Source organism: Pelodiscus sinensis, chromosome 9, assembly GCF_049634645.1.
Source record: "Pelodiscus sinensis isolate JC-2024 chromosome 9, ASM4963464v1, whole genome shotgun sequence".
Classification (NCBI taxonomy): Eukaryota; Metazoa; Chordata; order Testudines; family Trionychidae; genus Pelodiscus; species Pelodiscus sinensis.
Genome location: NC_134719.1, coordinates 17,849,688 through 17,867,025, shown reverse-complemented (window position 1 = coordinate 17,867,025; position 17,338 = coordinate 17,849,688).

Here is a 17,338-nt window from a genome sequence, read left to right as displayed (position 1 = left end):
ACACGCACTCACTCTGGGACGCCAGTGCTCCGCCCCCCATTGCTCCCTGCCCATGTGCACTCTTCGCCCCCCCCCCCCCCAGCTCGGGGCGCCTCTGCGTCCCGACCCCCACTGCACCCCACAGCCGGTGATCCCCATTGTTTCCCCAACTGCTCAGTGTAACCGGCCCCTTACTGCACCCTCCCTGTATTTCAAATCTCCCTCCACTATACACTCCCTCACTGCAGGAATCCACGGACCTTTCCTCTTCTAAATCCCTCCCCAGGTCTTCCCTGGAAAACAGTAAAAAGCCAGATGCAGCTGAGTTTTGTATGTAGATAAACAGCTAGTGCTATTACATCCATAACATCTAGACCTTGGTAGAGCCAGTGACATCTTGTGCTGGAGAACCAGGAGAAACAGCATCAGATATACTTGTTCTGCCCTACTCACACACTTTTTATCTCCATATACATCTCCTCTGGCTCTAGGATACCACTGCAGTCTGCTTCCTCCAGTATCCTTTCAAACTCTGTATCCTGTAACTCAAAATCCCACCCTGCCCAGTCTTCCACTTTCCCCCAAAATATACATTTCATTATGTACATGCCCTCAGGTCCAACTGAAATGCAATCACTTGCAGGGTGGCAGCTGCTTGACAGCACATGAATAATACACCAGTTTAGGAGAGGAAATTAGCGAGGATACTGTACCTTATTGAAAGGGCAGAGCGGATTTTAGATAGGCAAAATATTGTTACTTAAGATGGCATTTAGCCGTCTCCTTAACATTTCCATTTTTGTGTAAAGTATTATGGAAATATGGCAAACAGATGGTCAGACTTTTGGACTATATCTCATTTGATAGATGCAACCTCCAAGAGAAAAGTCAGGTTATTCTATTTTTAATGGCACATCTGTACATTCTCTAGTGACGCTAGAACTAGCTGAAAAACGGGACACATTTTTGAGAAAAATATTAAGAATTTTTTAACCAAATCTAATAGAAAGATTTTAATTGCTTTCTCTACTGTCCTTGCCTTTTTTGCTGAACTGACAAATCCTTTGCAACACGATACACTTTTAATTACTTCTAGTCTTTTAACAATGATTTTTATAGAATTTCTACTACAAAACAAATAAAGTTCTCTGTAAAAGGTAGGAGTCAAATTCCAATACAAATTCGGTAAAGAGACTCAGATATGAATGAATGATCAGAGCATGTTAATTGACTGATTATTCCCAATAATTTATCCCCTCCCCCCCCATACCTTGTTTATCAGGTTTAAGTAATCTCACAGTGGAATGGTTTGGTGTATTTATTTGCCTGTCAGGACTGAATTCTTATATCCTATTTATTCATCTCTCTTTTAAGGATGTTGTGTGCTCTGATAGTATAAAGAAAGGAATAGAAGCTAGAGGGCTCTTTGTGGAGGGGGGTTATTTCCTTGTTAAATCTCCTTTCTCTTAGACCATGTCTACAGGTCTAGCACAGCAGCTGCACAACTGTACTGATGCAGCTATGCCACTGCATGTGCCTGAGGAAGACACTCTCTGCAAATGGCAGAATAGGAATACTTATAGCAGTGTGACTTATGCTAAGTGTGGGGGAGGTTTTATTTACACTACCAAGCAAGGTAAGTTATGCCAACATAGGCTGTAGTATACACATAGCCCTAGTCATCAAAAATGAATACATCTGATCTGAATAAATGAAGTATCAGTAGATCAAAGCCAGGACAAACAGAATTATCAGAGGAACAGCAGTGTTACTATATAAGGCATTTATTAGACTCTCCCTCCATCTTGAGTATTATTGCAGTGGTCATGGCATAATAGGAAGAATGTTAGTGGAAAGAAGCTATAGCACAAAGGCAACAACACAGTAATAGGTTTGAAGGATGTAAGAGAGATGGGAGGGTAGGGGATTTTCATTGGGCTGTATTTTTAAGGTGACAAGACTTCCAAGAGGTAGTATAAACTTGGGTGTCACACTAATGATGGTTTCAAGCATTTGCCAGTTATCTACGGTAAGAATAAAGGGAATCCACATAAAGCACATTTTCATACAAAGGGTAATAAATATTCAATTATTGGAGAAGGGCAGAAATGTAAGCACAGAGAGGGTATGTCTACACTACAAAGTTAATTCGAACTAACGGACGTTAGTTCGAATTAACTTTCATAGGCGCTACACTAGCGCTCCGCTTAGTTCGAACTAGGTAAACCTCATTTTACGAGGACTAAGCCTAGTTTGAACTTACTAGTTTGAATTAAGGGGTGTGTAGCCCCTTAATTCAAACTAGTGGGAGGCTACCCCTCCCTAGCTTTCCCTGGTGGCCACTCTGGGCACCACCAGGGAAACTCGTATGCCCCCCTCCCGGCCCCGGACCCCTTAAAGGGGCACGGGCTGGCTACGATGCCCGTGCCAGGTGCAAGCCTGCCAGCACCCAGCTAGCAGACCCTGCACCTGGCACGGCTTGAGCCAGCCACCCGATGCCCCCCAGCCCTCCCCCTCTTACTGGGACCAGGCTGGCGGCTCCCGGGAGCTTGCCCGGGTCCGCAAGAGGCGGGCACCTGCCTGGTCTAGTGCGGACATCGTGGACCTCGTCCACGACCTCCACACTAGGCACAGGAAAGTGGCCGGCTAGGGCAGGAGAGCTGCCAGCCTGGCCACCCAGGAACAGGTGTGCATGAAAATCAAGGTGGTCCACTGAGACCCCCGACCCTGAGCCCTGAGCTTACAATGGCCGTACTGGGTCAGACCAAAGGTCCATCTAGCCCAGTTGCCTGTCTTCCGACAGCGGCCAACCCTAGGATCCCTGGAGGGAATGGACCGAAGACAGTGACCAAGCCATTTGTCTCGTGCCATCCCTCTCCAGCCTTCCACAAACTTTGGGTAGGGACACCATTCCTACCCCCTGGCTAATACCACTCCATGGACCCAACCTCCATCACTTTATCTCACTTCTCTTTAAACTCTGTTCTAGTTCTAGCCTTCACAGCCTCCTGCAACAAGGAGTTCCACAGATTGACTCTTTGCTTTGTGAAGAACAACTTTCTGTTACTAGTTTGAAGCCTGCTACCCATTCCTTTCCTTTGGTGTCCTCTAGTCCTTCTATTATGGGAACTAATGAAGAACTTTTCTTGATGCACCCTCTCCACCCCACTCAAGCTTTTAATGTTTTAACCTTTATCCTATCCCCCCTCAAGCTCCTCTTTTCTAAACTGAAAAGTCCCAGTCTCTTTAGCCTCTCTTCATATGGGACCTGTTCCAAACCTCTGATCATTTTAGTTGCCCTCCCCTCTTCCCACCCTCTCTCTTCCCCTCTCCCACCTCCTTTTCCCAGTCTCCCCGAGTTTTGTTCAATAAAGAGAGATTCTATTTTTGACCACACATTTTCTTTATTTTGTACATCAGGAAGAGGGGCTAGGGAAGGGTAAGTGGAAGGAGGTGAGGGAGGAATGGGGTACGAGCCCCCGATGGGGAGGACTGGGCTGGCTCTGCGGGCTTCTGGGGGTGGAAGCTCTCCTGCAGCCCCCCAATTGCCCCTTCTCCCCAGATGGCAGCCTGCAGCAAGTGCAGCCGGTCTGATGGCCGAGTGCTGTGATGTGCCCAGTGTGGGTACTCCGGGCAATCCAAGCCAGGACTGCTTTGCAAGCGGGGCACCCCTGAGAACTGTCTGTCCGGGGTGGGGGTCGGGTCCCTTTAAGCACAGCCCTCGGCTAGCCTGAGACAGCAGCTCCACACTCTAAGTCCTCATCTGATGCCCTGCTGGCACTGCTTCCGGCCATCCTTAACCCCGGTTCAGGGTCTACTTAATGTGGACATGCTAGTTCGAATTAGCAAAACGCTAATTCGAACTAGTTTTTTAGTCTGGATGCGTTAATTCGAACTAAGCTAATTCGAACTAACTAATTCAAACTAAGTTAGTTCGAATTAGCGCTGTAGTGTAGTCATACCCAGAGATATTTGAGCCTCAGTTGCATTAGGGAATTCCAACTGGTACCATCCATTCAGATTAATAGAAATATTGTGGGACCTCTGTTGTAGCCAGTGTTTCAACTACTCTGGCATATTTACCATTTTGTTAGTTAAACCTTCCAACTGCTAGGTTTTTAGGCCTAACACCTCTTCATTGTTTTTTCTAGAATTTCCTTACGTAAAACACATTCTTAGGTTTTTAAAGGGGAGTGAAATTAATGGTGAGAAAAAATGGTAAACAAGACATTAAAAGAAAATTAAAGGTGTGAAATGGCAGGCCTCAGCCAAGATGTTCTTTTCTCTTTTTTTAAATCTTATTTTTCATCAGCAACAGACAAAACCGATTATAGGAAAATTAAATCAGATGGACAAACCCTAATGCTAGCAGAAGTCACCCTCTTTTGGTAAAATACAAACTGGACAGTGGAAAAGTCATCTAGTTATACATACATGAAGTTTTGCCCAAATTTTGCTTTGGTACAGTGCAATTTCTCAAATTTTAGACACCAATTTGGCTAAATTTGAAATAAAGGGTTTAGCAAACCCTAGTAAGTAAAGATTCCTAAGAATCCATGGGCCTTTGTTACTTCTACAATTAGTTTCAGATTCATTAAATTCATTTTAAAACACTAGGAATTAAAAAAAAAAAGCTGTTGTCTTTTGGCATATTAATCTGAAAGAGTTCAATGAGGCAAAACATTCATGGGGTTACCATACCTTAATCTCATAATATGGACTTTACTTCACCTCTAGTCCTTTACATATTTTTAGAAAGTTAAGAAATCACAAATCCAAAAGAGGAGTATAAATCTATTTTCTTAGAGTCTCAGAGCTGATATTTCCCAAATCTCCCATGGAGACTTTTACATATCTCTGACATTTTTAAAGCAATGAAAGTTTTGTCTGTCAGCTTTGTGGTACAGATTTTGCACATATTGCATTGTTAATGGTAGAGGATTTACAAATTATTAGTTATATTACAGTAGTACTTTGCGGCCTCAATCACTGATAGAAAAAATACTTTTAACACTATTCTAGCAGCAGTTCAGTTCTTAGTGGTGATAGATACACCAAGAAAGCTATAGTTACAACATGGATAATATATTGAATGTTATAAAAATCAATGGGAAAGATAACATCTGCCAATTAAAAGTCTTAATTTCTTTTAATTAAGTAATTTTGCCATATCAAGGATTTTCATATCTATTATCATTTGGAATATTGATGTTAAAGCCTCAAATCAAGTACACAAGCAAATCATGTGGCTGTCTATTTAGAAAATGTATTTCTTGATCCATGAAAAATTGATAGGTTTAGTAAAAGTACTGAAACACATTTGTAGTCTGTTAGATTCATTTCCAGATTAAATTATCATGTATTCATGGCTTTGCTTTTTCATTTTTCAACAAACAAGAATCATATAACCGAATAAAATAATCAGATTTTGAGAGCTCACAAGAAGTTTTCCTCCTTTTAGAAAGTCTTTTTGGTTTTAATTAGAGGTTATTGATAATTAATTTCCTTAAAATTATTACTGTCAAAAATTGTTTACTTTATTGGCTTTTTAATGTGCTGCAGAGTACATGAATACTGATAATGAAAAGTTAACGTGCCATGCTAAGAGAAATGCCTCAGAAACCAAATAGTTTTATTTCATTACTGAAATAAAACTTGTGTCAAGACCTGTAGCACTGAGCACTTAACAATTCAGTTTATGCATTTTTTTCTTTAGACGCATTTAAAGAACTAAATCTTACAGATAAAGATTAATGAAGTATTTATTAATTTGATCATGTGAAGCCAATTGCATTGTGAGATAGGACTACTGAATTATTATGTGAATATTGCATTATTTCAAGTTTCACTCTATAAAGTGTTAAATTCTCAGTGGAGACCCAAATTAAGTACTTGGATTCATAGTCCGTTCCCAACCAGGGGAGAGGTGTGAATAGGCCAGCTGATAGGGGATTAGGTGGACAAAGGAGGCAACTGACGCAGGGCCCGCGACTCAAGAGGGCCCAGGGCTCCTGGTCACCATTACTGCTGCTGCAATACTAGTGGCAACTGGAGCACCGGGCCCTTTATATAGCTGCTAGAGTCCTAGGCAGAATGCTCCAGAGTGCCAGATGGCACTGATATCTGGGGAGAGAGGGGATGTGCAGTAGTACAGTCCAGGCAGCACTAAGTCTCAGCTGTCCTCATCCCCTGCCCTTTCCTGCTGGAGGATGAAGCCCCCTCCACCTTGCCCAGGAGCCTGGTGAGTTTGTTAACTCCCGTGGGTGTGAGCTACACCCCCATATTTTTAATGGAAATATGCTTTTGAAGATGAATATGCATATGAATATGCTTTATGCAAAAGAGATGAAGTAACATATCATTCAAAAGCCTATTATCTCATGATCTATTCTATTTGTGTGCATGTATCATTCTTGCATGTAAAGTTACATATATGAAGTGTAAATCTGTTTATTAATCTAGAATGTCTAGTGAGAGCCATTAGTGATACTTAAGGAACTTAATAATCCGGTGCTCAAGGCAATAGTCTGTAAATGGTTGTGTTTTTCCTGTAAGCCCAAACTGTGGATGGTTCTACAAAGACATGTTACCGTGCCACTTGGTGCTGGCATCTATTTAGAATTTGGTAGTTTTCCTTTGAGATAGGGAGAATTAAAAGATTCCTGCTCCAGGGAAATTCTATTTAAGAGATTGAAAGCAATCAATAATAGTCTTCAGTTGGCCTTTGAAACCACCTTCCCACCTATTAGGTTGAATTTAATAGAACACAAATATTCATGGTTAAAAGTAATGCATCAAGAAATCAGGTCCCCATGATAGACTTTTGTCTGCATAGTTAAGGGTACGTCTAGACTACAGGCTTCTGTCAACAGAAATTTTGTCGACAGACACTGTCAACAAAACTTCTGTCGACAAAGAGCATCTAGAAATCATTGAGTTCTGTCGACAAAGCAAGCTGCTTTGTCGACATGGTAGTGTGGACGCAAAGGACAGTTTACATGCAATAACACCTTCTGTCGACAGAAACTCTGTCGACAGAAGGCGTTATGCCTCGTAGAATGAGGTTTACCAGCGTCGACAGAACTCAGCGGTAGTGTGGACGCAGGTATAGTTTTGTCGACAAAAGTCCACTTTTGTCGACAAAACCCTGTAGTCTAGACACACCCTATGGCAGCAAGTGGCATAAAATATGATCCTAGGTGGACACAGCTGTTCCAGCCAAAGTCCCTAATACACAGCTATATTGGCAAAGCTGCTCTTTTATCAATATAGCTTGTTTCACTTGAGGATGGGGGATTACTGTAGCAGTACAAAGATGGCTTTGTGGGGATAGCTGTGTCCACACAAGTTCTTTGACAGTACAGTATACCAGCATCCCTATACAAATATATCATACACATGGCTTCAATAGAAAGAAGTGGTTGGTTTACTGCAAGAATTCAGTTTCCAGTTTTATAGCATAGAAATAAAAGATATCTGTAAATAAATAACAATTTTATTCCCAGCAACAATAGCCATTTACATTAAATACAGAGCATTAAAAGTTAACTACTGATATGTCTTATCTATTGTAGGGCTGTTGTAGAGTTTTATGTACGTATAGTGTACTTGGTTTAGAGCATACATTCATATAACTTGTAATCTAAATAGTCGTTCAAAGAAAATCAATGCAGTGCAACAATGTAACATGTGTCTGTTTTCAGTACTGCAGTATTTATGATGGGATGTATAACCTTTGTTGGTCAGGACATATCTTTACCAGATCAGTTTGAAGGCTGTATTTAAACTCAGCAGGAATTTCCTAACAAACCAGCACAAAAGAATCCCATCTCTTTGAGTCGTAATTCAAGACCAGAGAAACTGAGACTGAGCAGAAATATTACCCCTTCAAGCTGTAAGGATAATTATACCTTTCTTCAGTATATTGCACTGAAGGCTACTATTGTCAAGATGAGAATTCAGGCTCCATCAACACAAAGTCATACTCCATTCTAGCAGTTTCCACCCTGCTTCAGAATAAATCATTCTCCTTTATCTGTCTAAAGCCAGCTCTACACTACAGCCAAAGATCTGTGTAAGGTACACAATTCTAGCTATGTAAAAAACATAGATGGAGTCGATGTACCTTAAGCCGAGCTTTAGTGCCATCCTCACAGTGGGAGGTCAATGGGAGAAATGCTTCTATCGACTTCCCTTACTCCTTGCAAGGAGTAAGAGTTCCAGAGTCAAAGGGGGCAACCTCAGCATTTGTTTTAGAGGGTCTTTACTAGACCCACTAAATCAAACTCCGGAAGATCAATTACCACAGCACTGATCTTCCGGGAAGTGAAGACGTGGCCTTAGTCAAATTCAATGAGACTTTACTAGCCTGGCAAGCTATGCTTCGGCAATATTTGTATAAGAAAAAGACTCCTCAGGAATCTGTCAAAGGTGGATAGGGTAACAATGTGTTTGGAGTTTGATCCTCTGTGTATCTTTGTCATTTGCATTCATTCCTTATCCAGTGGCAGGTTGTTAGGTAGTTGCTGTCCTGCTCTTCAGCATGCTGCACAACTGGGTTGCAGGCCAAGAAGTCCTTCTTCTCAGCCTCTTCTGTGCATATGTGCTACTTTGTGCACTGTAAAGGGAGGGACTGGAGCACCATAGTATTGGGAGGTGCCAGCTCTCACTTAAAAGGTTATTGGAGGCAAGAGTTGAGTTCACAGCAAAGAGGAATTGGGACAGGGCGGAAACACAGGAATTGCTTGGATCAGACCCAAGGTCCACCTAGGCCAGTATTCCGTTTCAGACTGCAGCAAGTACCAAATGTTTCAGAGAAAGGTGTAAGAACCTTTCAATGGCAAGAGGCCAATATGAAAGTCGGTCTCCACATTAGATCTTCTTCCCATCTCTTGTTGTTAGAAATTAGCTTAAGCATGAGGTTTAATATCCCTTCCAAAATTTTAATTAATTATAACGAGAATATCCAAAATTATCTGCACAAATGTCCAGTTTCTTTTTGCTAAATTCTTGGCTTCACTAGTGTGTGTACACACACACACACACACTAGGGGTGTGAATTTTTAACTGGCTAACCGATAAGCCTTACCACTTAAGGCCGTGGTCCCCAACACGGTGCCCACCATGGCGCCCGCGGGGGCACTTGCATGTGCCCGCCAGGTGCTTGGGGCTGGCCTGGCCCCAGGCACATGGCGCAGCGCTTGTGGGGAGCGTCGGCCCCGGGCATGGAGCGCTTGCGGGGGGAGTGCCGGCCCCGGGCACGTGGCGCTTGCGGGGGGGTGGGGGAGTGCTGGCCCCGGGCGCGCGGCGCTTGCGAGGGGGAAGCGCCGGCCCAGCCCTGGGAGCGCGGCGCTTGCAAGGGGGAGGGGGAAGCGCCGGCCCCGGGCGCGCAGCGCTTGCAGGGGGGAGGTGGAAGCGCTGGCTCCGGGCGCGCGGCGCTTGCGGGGTGCTTGCGGGGGGCCCCCCGGGCGCATGGCTATGGGGGGGCCCCGGCCCCCCGGCAAGCGGCTATGGGGGGGGCCGCCCCCGGGCGCGCAAGTGTCCCCGCCCTCTGGCGCCCGGCGGCGAACAGCCACGCCCCCTGGCGCCGGACAACCTCAAAAGGTTGGGGACCACTGACTTAAGGTAACTGCCCCAGGCAGGGAGTTGATCTATCCTACCAGGACAATGAGGGCCTCTGCTTGCTGTGTGCCTGGGCACTCCACAAGCAGGAGCTGCTCCAGCCCAGCCGATGCAGCACCTGCCTGCAGTGAAAGTTCGGGGGAGACTGCTCCAGGCCAACAATGGATGGGGGGTGCTCTAGCAGGGTTGGAGTGACAACTCCCTGGACCCACCCTCCCCTTTAATCAGTTAACCAGTTAAACAATGCTTTAACTGGTTAACCAATTTAAAAGGATTTTGCATCCCTAGTGTACGCGCAAACACACACTGTTGATGCTTTAAAAAAACAATTAAGTGCCAATTTAACAAGGCCAAAAACATTAATGAGCCAAATCATTTGAGAGAAGGAATCTAAACATATCAGTGTTAATGAGGAACTATTTGAGAATATTTTACTAGATTCCCAAAAAAGCCACAATCAAGAAGGAAAGCTACATTGGCATTTAAAAAAAATACTCTCACACACCGTGGCTTAGAAGGAAATTAAAAGCAGCTCTACAAATATGATATATATAAAACAAATGGAAAAAAAGACGTTGATAACATTGAATAAATTAGAAGCTAGGTTTTGTAGAACATAGAATTCTAAAGGAAGTAAATGGACACCAGGAGAAATTTATGAACAGCAAAGTTAGGGTCAAGAAGGCATTTAAGACCACTACTAGATAGAAATAAAAGAACTGTCAATAATAACGCAAAAAAAGGAGAATGTTCAATAAATATTTCTCTATCTGGGAAGACACATGTTTCCATATCTTGATGATGAAATACTTTCCATTCAGACAGTAACTAAGGAGAATGTTAAAAAGCAGTTACTAAAGTTAGACATTTTTAGATCAGCAAGTCTGGATAACCTTTACCCAAGAGTTTTAAAAGAGCTGGTTGAGGAGCTCTTAATACTATAAATGTTAGTTCTCTTTAATTCTTGAAACACTAGTAACATTCCAGAGGACAGGAAGAAAACTAATATGCTAATGTATAAAAAGTTTAAATGGGTTGATATCTGATTATGAACTTGGTAATTCAGGGCGTCTCACCGCAGCAAGGATTTAGGCCAGTTGTAATAAGATCACACAAATTTACCCACACAGGTAAAATTAAGACGTATTTTACCACTCACACAGCTACACCACTGACAGCAATGTTGACAATGCAAGGTAGACAGGGATCAGACACTTTTATTACAGGGCTATCTAACTTAGAATCTGTCAATGCATCTTCAGCTTTCACCATTGTTTCACCAGTGGGAAATTACAGATTCTAATATTCCTAGTATAGACAACCATGCTATTAAGGGCAACATGGTGGAAAGAATATTGTAATATCAGAAAGGGAGACTTTTGGGAAACTGGGAAGAGATTAGGAAAAGAATGTCAAAATTATTTCCAGGGAGAAAAAAACAAAGTAATAGACTGAATAGTCATCAAAGAGAAGAAGAAACTAAACAAAAAAAAAACAAACCAAACCAAACCACAAAAAGTTACCACAAAAACTGAAATCAAACCATTGGGCCAGATGTTCTGTGTAAATCAGCATATCCCCATTACTACTCTCACTGAGAATCTGGGTCTCTGTGGAAAGAACTTGACAAAAGTCCAGAAAAGGGTTGAAAATTGTGGGTGTTTTGTTCTGTCCCTCTGTAATGCATTCCCACTCAAATTACAGAGTAAGTGATTGAATAACTGTCACATTCATTTTACAAGTCATTGGTTTTCAGTCTGACAACTAGCTTGTAATTTACCACTTTGAAAGATACTAGAGAGGTTAGATTGGATGCTTCACAATAATCCATAGTATTCTGTCTCTAAAAAAAAGTAATAATTCATTAAAATGTGGAAAATTGGCAACAAGGAAACCTTCCCACAGACATTTTAAATTTATGTGAGTTTCAACTAGTTTGCTATACAATAATAAAATGGAATAGTTTCCACAGAAACTGCCATAATGTCACTTTTTTGCTGCTTATGAGATACAGAAACAGTGATGTCTCAGAATGACTTCTATATATTTTTTCTGTTCATGAGGAGGGGAAAACAATCCCACTTACCCAGTTTTCTGGATGAGGTTACAACAATAACTCACTTGGGTTTATATTTTCACAAACATTTTTTCCAGTCTGGCTGCAATTAAAATAAACAGATTTTGAGGTGTTATTAATATTATGCAAGAATTACATCACATAGAATAATTACTAGAACTTGCAAATCTACAAACTGTGTGTGATTCAAACAGAAATTCAACGTTACGCCATTGAAATTCATAGAATTCAACTGAATAAAGTTTCTCAAGGAGAGAAAGTTGAAAATGTAATATACATTTGGACCATAATTATTTCATAGACTTTCCATTTTCCTGCTACTGGCAGTGCCAAATTATTTCAGCACATGTCTGATTTTATTACCTACGGGTATGGTGGAAGAGTTTTAATTTATCATTTAGTCCATCAATTAAAATCAAGCAGGAAATGTTTAATATTCTAATACAAGACCAGTCCATTACTCAACTTCTATCACACCACAAGATGCAAAATAATGAACAAAGACAGGCATGCTTTTAAGGACTGCTACATGACATGGTGTAATAACCACCACCATCTATGTTTTTGAATTTCAAAACACCATATTTTATTTTTATTTTAAACATGTTTTATTCCTTATCAATTATTCTTATGTCACCAGTTTTACAACAATTCAAACATGTTTCTTTTATCATCTTTTTTGTTTCTCCTCTTGTAACAGAACCCTGAAACCTCTGAAATCAAATCACTATCATCCATTGAACCCATACTGCTGCTTTTGTGACTACTTCATGGATTATCTTCTGCTCCCACTCTCAATTTGAATAGAAAAGGTTCAGATAACGTTGCATGATTTAAGTGCCTGATAAAATTGCTCTAGTCAACTCATAAACAACTTTCCTTTCAAAATCATGTTGCCAAAGCCATAATTCCTACAAGTAAAAGTAATCTCCTTTGATCCATTATGAAAGTATAAATTCTGAACATGAAAAGTTTCACTGACCTAAATAGGTTAGCTGTGTAACTTAAGTGTAAGCCACAACTCACACAATCGCCATTAAAATAAACACCACATTTAGGATCAACGAACAAATATATAATGAAGCTCATCATATCTTTAGTATCTTTACCAGGCTTTTATTACATTTTCATTTTCCTGGAAGAATGAAGAAAAAATACGTGTAATGAGGCTGACAAATTGATAGTTTCAGAAATCAAAGCGAGTAAAATTAATTAAAGGCCACATGGTCTACTGGTTAGAACTAAGATCCCAGCAGGATTTTGGGAACTCATGTGAGCAAACAGTTCATTGTGTGGCCATGTACCTCACTCAGCACAGTGGAATAGCTGGTGGGGAGGGCACGGCAGCGAGGCCCTCACTAAAAAGAAAAACGTTCACCTTTCTCCACTCACCTTTCTCTGGGTATTTATTTTTTTCCTCTCACTCCACTAGGGCACTACCTGTAGACACACACTCACACCTCTTTATATATTGGACTTCTTTTGGTCAGTCCAATAAATGTCTCATATTGAAGCAGATTTGCCAAGTGCATGTCCCTGCTCATGGGCACGGCCAGCCTTCAGCTGTCAAGGTGCTTGGAAGTGGGATTCTACACCTGCTATACATTCTGTGGATTATGGAACTGTGTCCTTGCTTTGTACTCTTCAATAAGACACAATTAGTAAGGCAGAGATTGAAGTCCCCCAGTATCAATAGAACCCTCCCATGTTCAGTTGCATCTAGAAGTAGCTAAAATTGAATGGGCAAAACAGAAAAAGGTTTCAGGGTGGCTGATTTAAAGGTTGGGGCAAAGAACTGAGCATTGTTGACAATGTTTGTCCTTATGGAAACCTAGGAAAAAAATATATGTGACACAGGACTAAGAACTTCACCATTCACCTGTGAGAGTGACAATCACTGTACAATTACTTTGATTGCCAGGGAAGGGCCTTATATGGAGCTGCTCACAGGCTCACTAATAGTACCTCGTTGTTTCAGACTTGTACCACCACTCAGCTAAGGGTTTTAAGATGGCTACAGATCTAGAAATTCTCAGAATAAAGAGTTAATAGTCTGCCAACATGCCTCTTCTTATTCCTAAGGTTATGTAACAGCAAAAGCTCTGGGTGTTCTCATTATTACAAGCACGTATCAGGTATCCCTCTCCATAGAAATTGGGCATACTGCACACCGTTAATAATAAAAACAAAACAGGGACTAAATATGCACACCATGACCCCTTTCCATTTAGACTGAATGCTGGGGTTTTAGATTAAGCAGAAACCCGGGACAAAGAGGTGTATCAAACAATGCTGCTTAAATACAGCTTAGATATATATCTGACAGAAGCAACTTCCAGAAATGAAGGCTTGCTACTGAGAACACACTGCTGTCTGTTCCTACCCACATGCTAGCAGTCAATGTTTTACCTTAAAAACACAAGTAGGAAAAAATATCTCAGATAAAAAAAATCAAAGCAATTTACTCTTCACAAAGTGGTTTAAGTATTATTGTTTTCCATTAAGCTGTCTGCTTTCACACACACCAGTTGAAACTATTCAAAAGTTGCAGTGAATACACTGGCGTAACACATTGATTTCTAGCTCACACATAATATGACATAACAAGCTTAACTAATTTGTATATACAATCTGTAAATAATATTGTTAGTTTTAATTAGAGTTTTGCTTAGTGGACTCTTTCTGATTGTGAACAAGGGCCACAACCTCAGTTGGTGTAAATCAGAATGAGCTTCAGTAGAACTGTACTAATTACACCAGGTGTGAATCTAGCCTTTATTTTTTCCCTTTATTTCCATTTATACTACACTGCACTGTAGCTCAAAATAAGACACTCAATTTGAACTACGCAAATTGTGTATCTTATTCCGATCTTATTTCAAAACAGCTTATTTCATAATTTGGCACAAAATAACCTGCTATTCTGAAATGTCCCTCACTCCTTGTGGTATGAGGTTTACAAGGATGTCAGAATAGCGAGCCTGAAATAACGGGCTTGCTGTGAAGATGTGGGATAGCTATTTCGGGATACTCTGGGATCCTATGTAGCCAACATGTAAAGAAAGATATTCTGGTGTATCTAAAAGTAAAGGACAGGAGGCAAAGAGTAGTACGCTATCCTTAGTTCAAGAACCTCTACTACATGCTGGTTTACACGGGGAAATTAGTGTGGCATAAGCCAGCATGTGAATGTGAAGTGCCATAACTGTTCTGCACTACCCCCCTACATTGACACTTTTATGCTGCACCTTTTCGTGACTCACAGTAATTCACTTTAATGTGCACTAAAATGGGAAATCTATAAGGGTACTACAGGATTTGATAATTACTTATGAGTTACTACAGGATTGTGCTGGATATTTATATCAAACTTTTAACAAAGCCTTCTGCAATGTTTATTAGGGCTGTCAAGCAATTAAAAATTTAATCGTGATTAATTGCATGCGCCGCCCCTTTAAAATGTGTTTCAACGGGGCAGCACTGCATGGACCCCAGGATCAGTTAGAATCCCCAGCTAACCCCGGGCTCCATGCAGCACTGTCCCTTTGAAGCACTGGGGCAGCATTTCCAAGGGCAGCACAAGGCGGAGCCTGGGCTCAGCTGGCTGACTCCAGCTGGCTCCAGCTGACCCCAGGCACCATGCACTGCTGTCCCTTTGAAGCGCTGTGGTAGCGCATCAAAGGGGCAGTGCAACACAGAGCTAGGAGTGCCCAGCTGATCCTGTGCCTCAAAGAGGCAGCACATTAGGAGCAGAGGATCAGCTGGGCACTCCAGCTGATCCTTGGTAGGGAAGTTAAATGCTTATCAGATAGTCAGTCGATTAGTGGACTAGTCGATTCCCCCCCCTTTGCTGCCTCTATTAGGTAGAGGCAGCAAAGGCGGGGGGGGAGGGGGGTGCTTCAAAGGCAGCATCGCACAGCTATACAGCACTGCCGCTTTGAAACCTGAAGGCGGCGTTTCAAATGGGCAGCCGTGGAGCCTGGAGTCAGCTGGGAACTCCAGAACCCGGGGTCAGCTGGGGAAGTCCCCTGGGTTTCGCTGCCATGTAGAGCCCAGGATCAGCTGGGAGTCCCTAGCTGACCCCGGGCTCCATGGCTGCCCCTTTAAAATGCCACTTCTGCCAGTTCAAAGGGGCAGCTGCCATGGAGACCTGGGTCAGCTGGGGACTGCCCAGCTAATCCTGGGCTTTGCGTGGCAGTGGAACCTGGGGTCAGCTGGGGGCTCAGGGGACTCCCCACCTGACCCCGGGTTCTGGGGAAATGCTGTGCAGAGCCCAGGATCAGCTGGGGAGTCCCCAGCTGACCCCAGGCTCCAGGGCTGCCCCTTTAAAATGCTGCCTCTGCACGAGTTTCAAAGGGGCAGCTCTGAAGCCCAGTATCAGCTGGGGACTCCCTAGCTGATCCCAGGCTCTGCATGGCATTTACCCAGAACCCGGGGTCAGCTGAGGAGTCCCCAGTTGACACCAGGTCCCTCGCACTTCTCTGAGGATCAGCTGGGGATTCCTCAGGTGATCCCAGGTTCTGGGGAAATGCCGCAGGGAGCCCGGGATCAGCTAGGGAGTCCATGGCTGATTTCGGGCTCCACTGCCCCTTTGAAACATGCGGAGGTGGTGTTTGTAAGGGGCAGCCACTGCACAGCTGATCTGTGCCTCAGCTGTGAGGCGGCTGCCCCTTTGAAACGCTGCCTCTGTGCATTTCAAACGGGCAGTGGAGCCCAGGGTCAGCTGCGGAGTCCCCAGTTGATCCCAGGCTCTGCATTGCGCTGCCCCTTTGAAGCACCACAGTGGCACTTCAAAGGGGCAGTGCAACATTAACGCCTGCGATTAACATGTTAAAAATGTAATGCGTTAATCCTGGACTGCGTTAATCATAGGCATTAATGCATGTCAATTAACAGCCCTAATTTTTATTTATTTCAGCAATTTCATCTTTGAAGGCAGAGCTGATGAAGCCTACGTTCACTTTCATGCTTAAAATTTTTTGCTTCTCAGCTACACATGCTTTTTGTTTTGTCTAATGGGAATGCTAATATGACATTTTTCCCTTCCCTTGGCAAATATGAAAAGAGCAGTTACCTACAGCTCATTGCCCAAGAGCCAGAATGCCCAGTAAGTTGGGCCCAAGATCAAGGATATTCTGTGCTTGAAAAAGAGAAACAAGATTCTAGTATGAACACGTCAGAAAATTGAACTAGCTGCTCAAGCCTTCCCCCTCAAGCAAACAAACAAAAACTCCCACAAAACCCAAACAAACAAAATACAAACAACCTCCCAAAACCCCCCACAAATTACACTCCCCCCACCAAGTCCCTCATCAAAACTGCTATAAGCAGCAAAGGAGACAACCACATTTTCCAATACCTTATTTTTTCTAGATGCTGTTATTACTGGTTAAGTTAAGCTTGTATTGTGTTTGACCTTTCCCAGGAGATTCAATGTTCAAAATAGTTACAAACAGGGCTTCTTAAAATAGATTTTTAAAACAAATATGCTGCATGCAAATATTAAGCCAATCAGAACTAGAGCTGGAATAATCACAGTAAGAGAGGAATCCTTACTATCAGAGGGTTATGTTACTTTCCTTTGTCATGTCCATTCAGCCACAGAATTAGAGGCCAGTGTAAGAGAATGATCCAAGTTCAACCACAAGTAATTCACAGAAC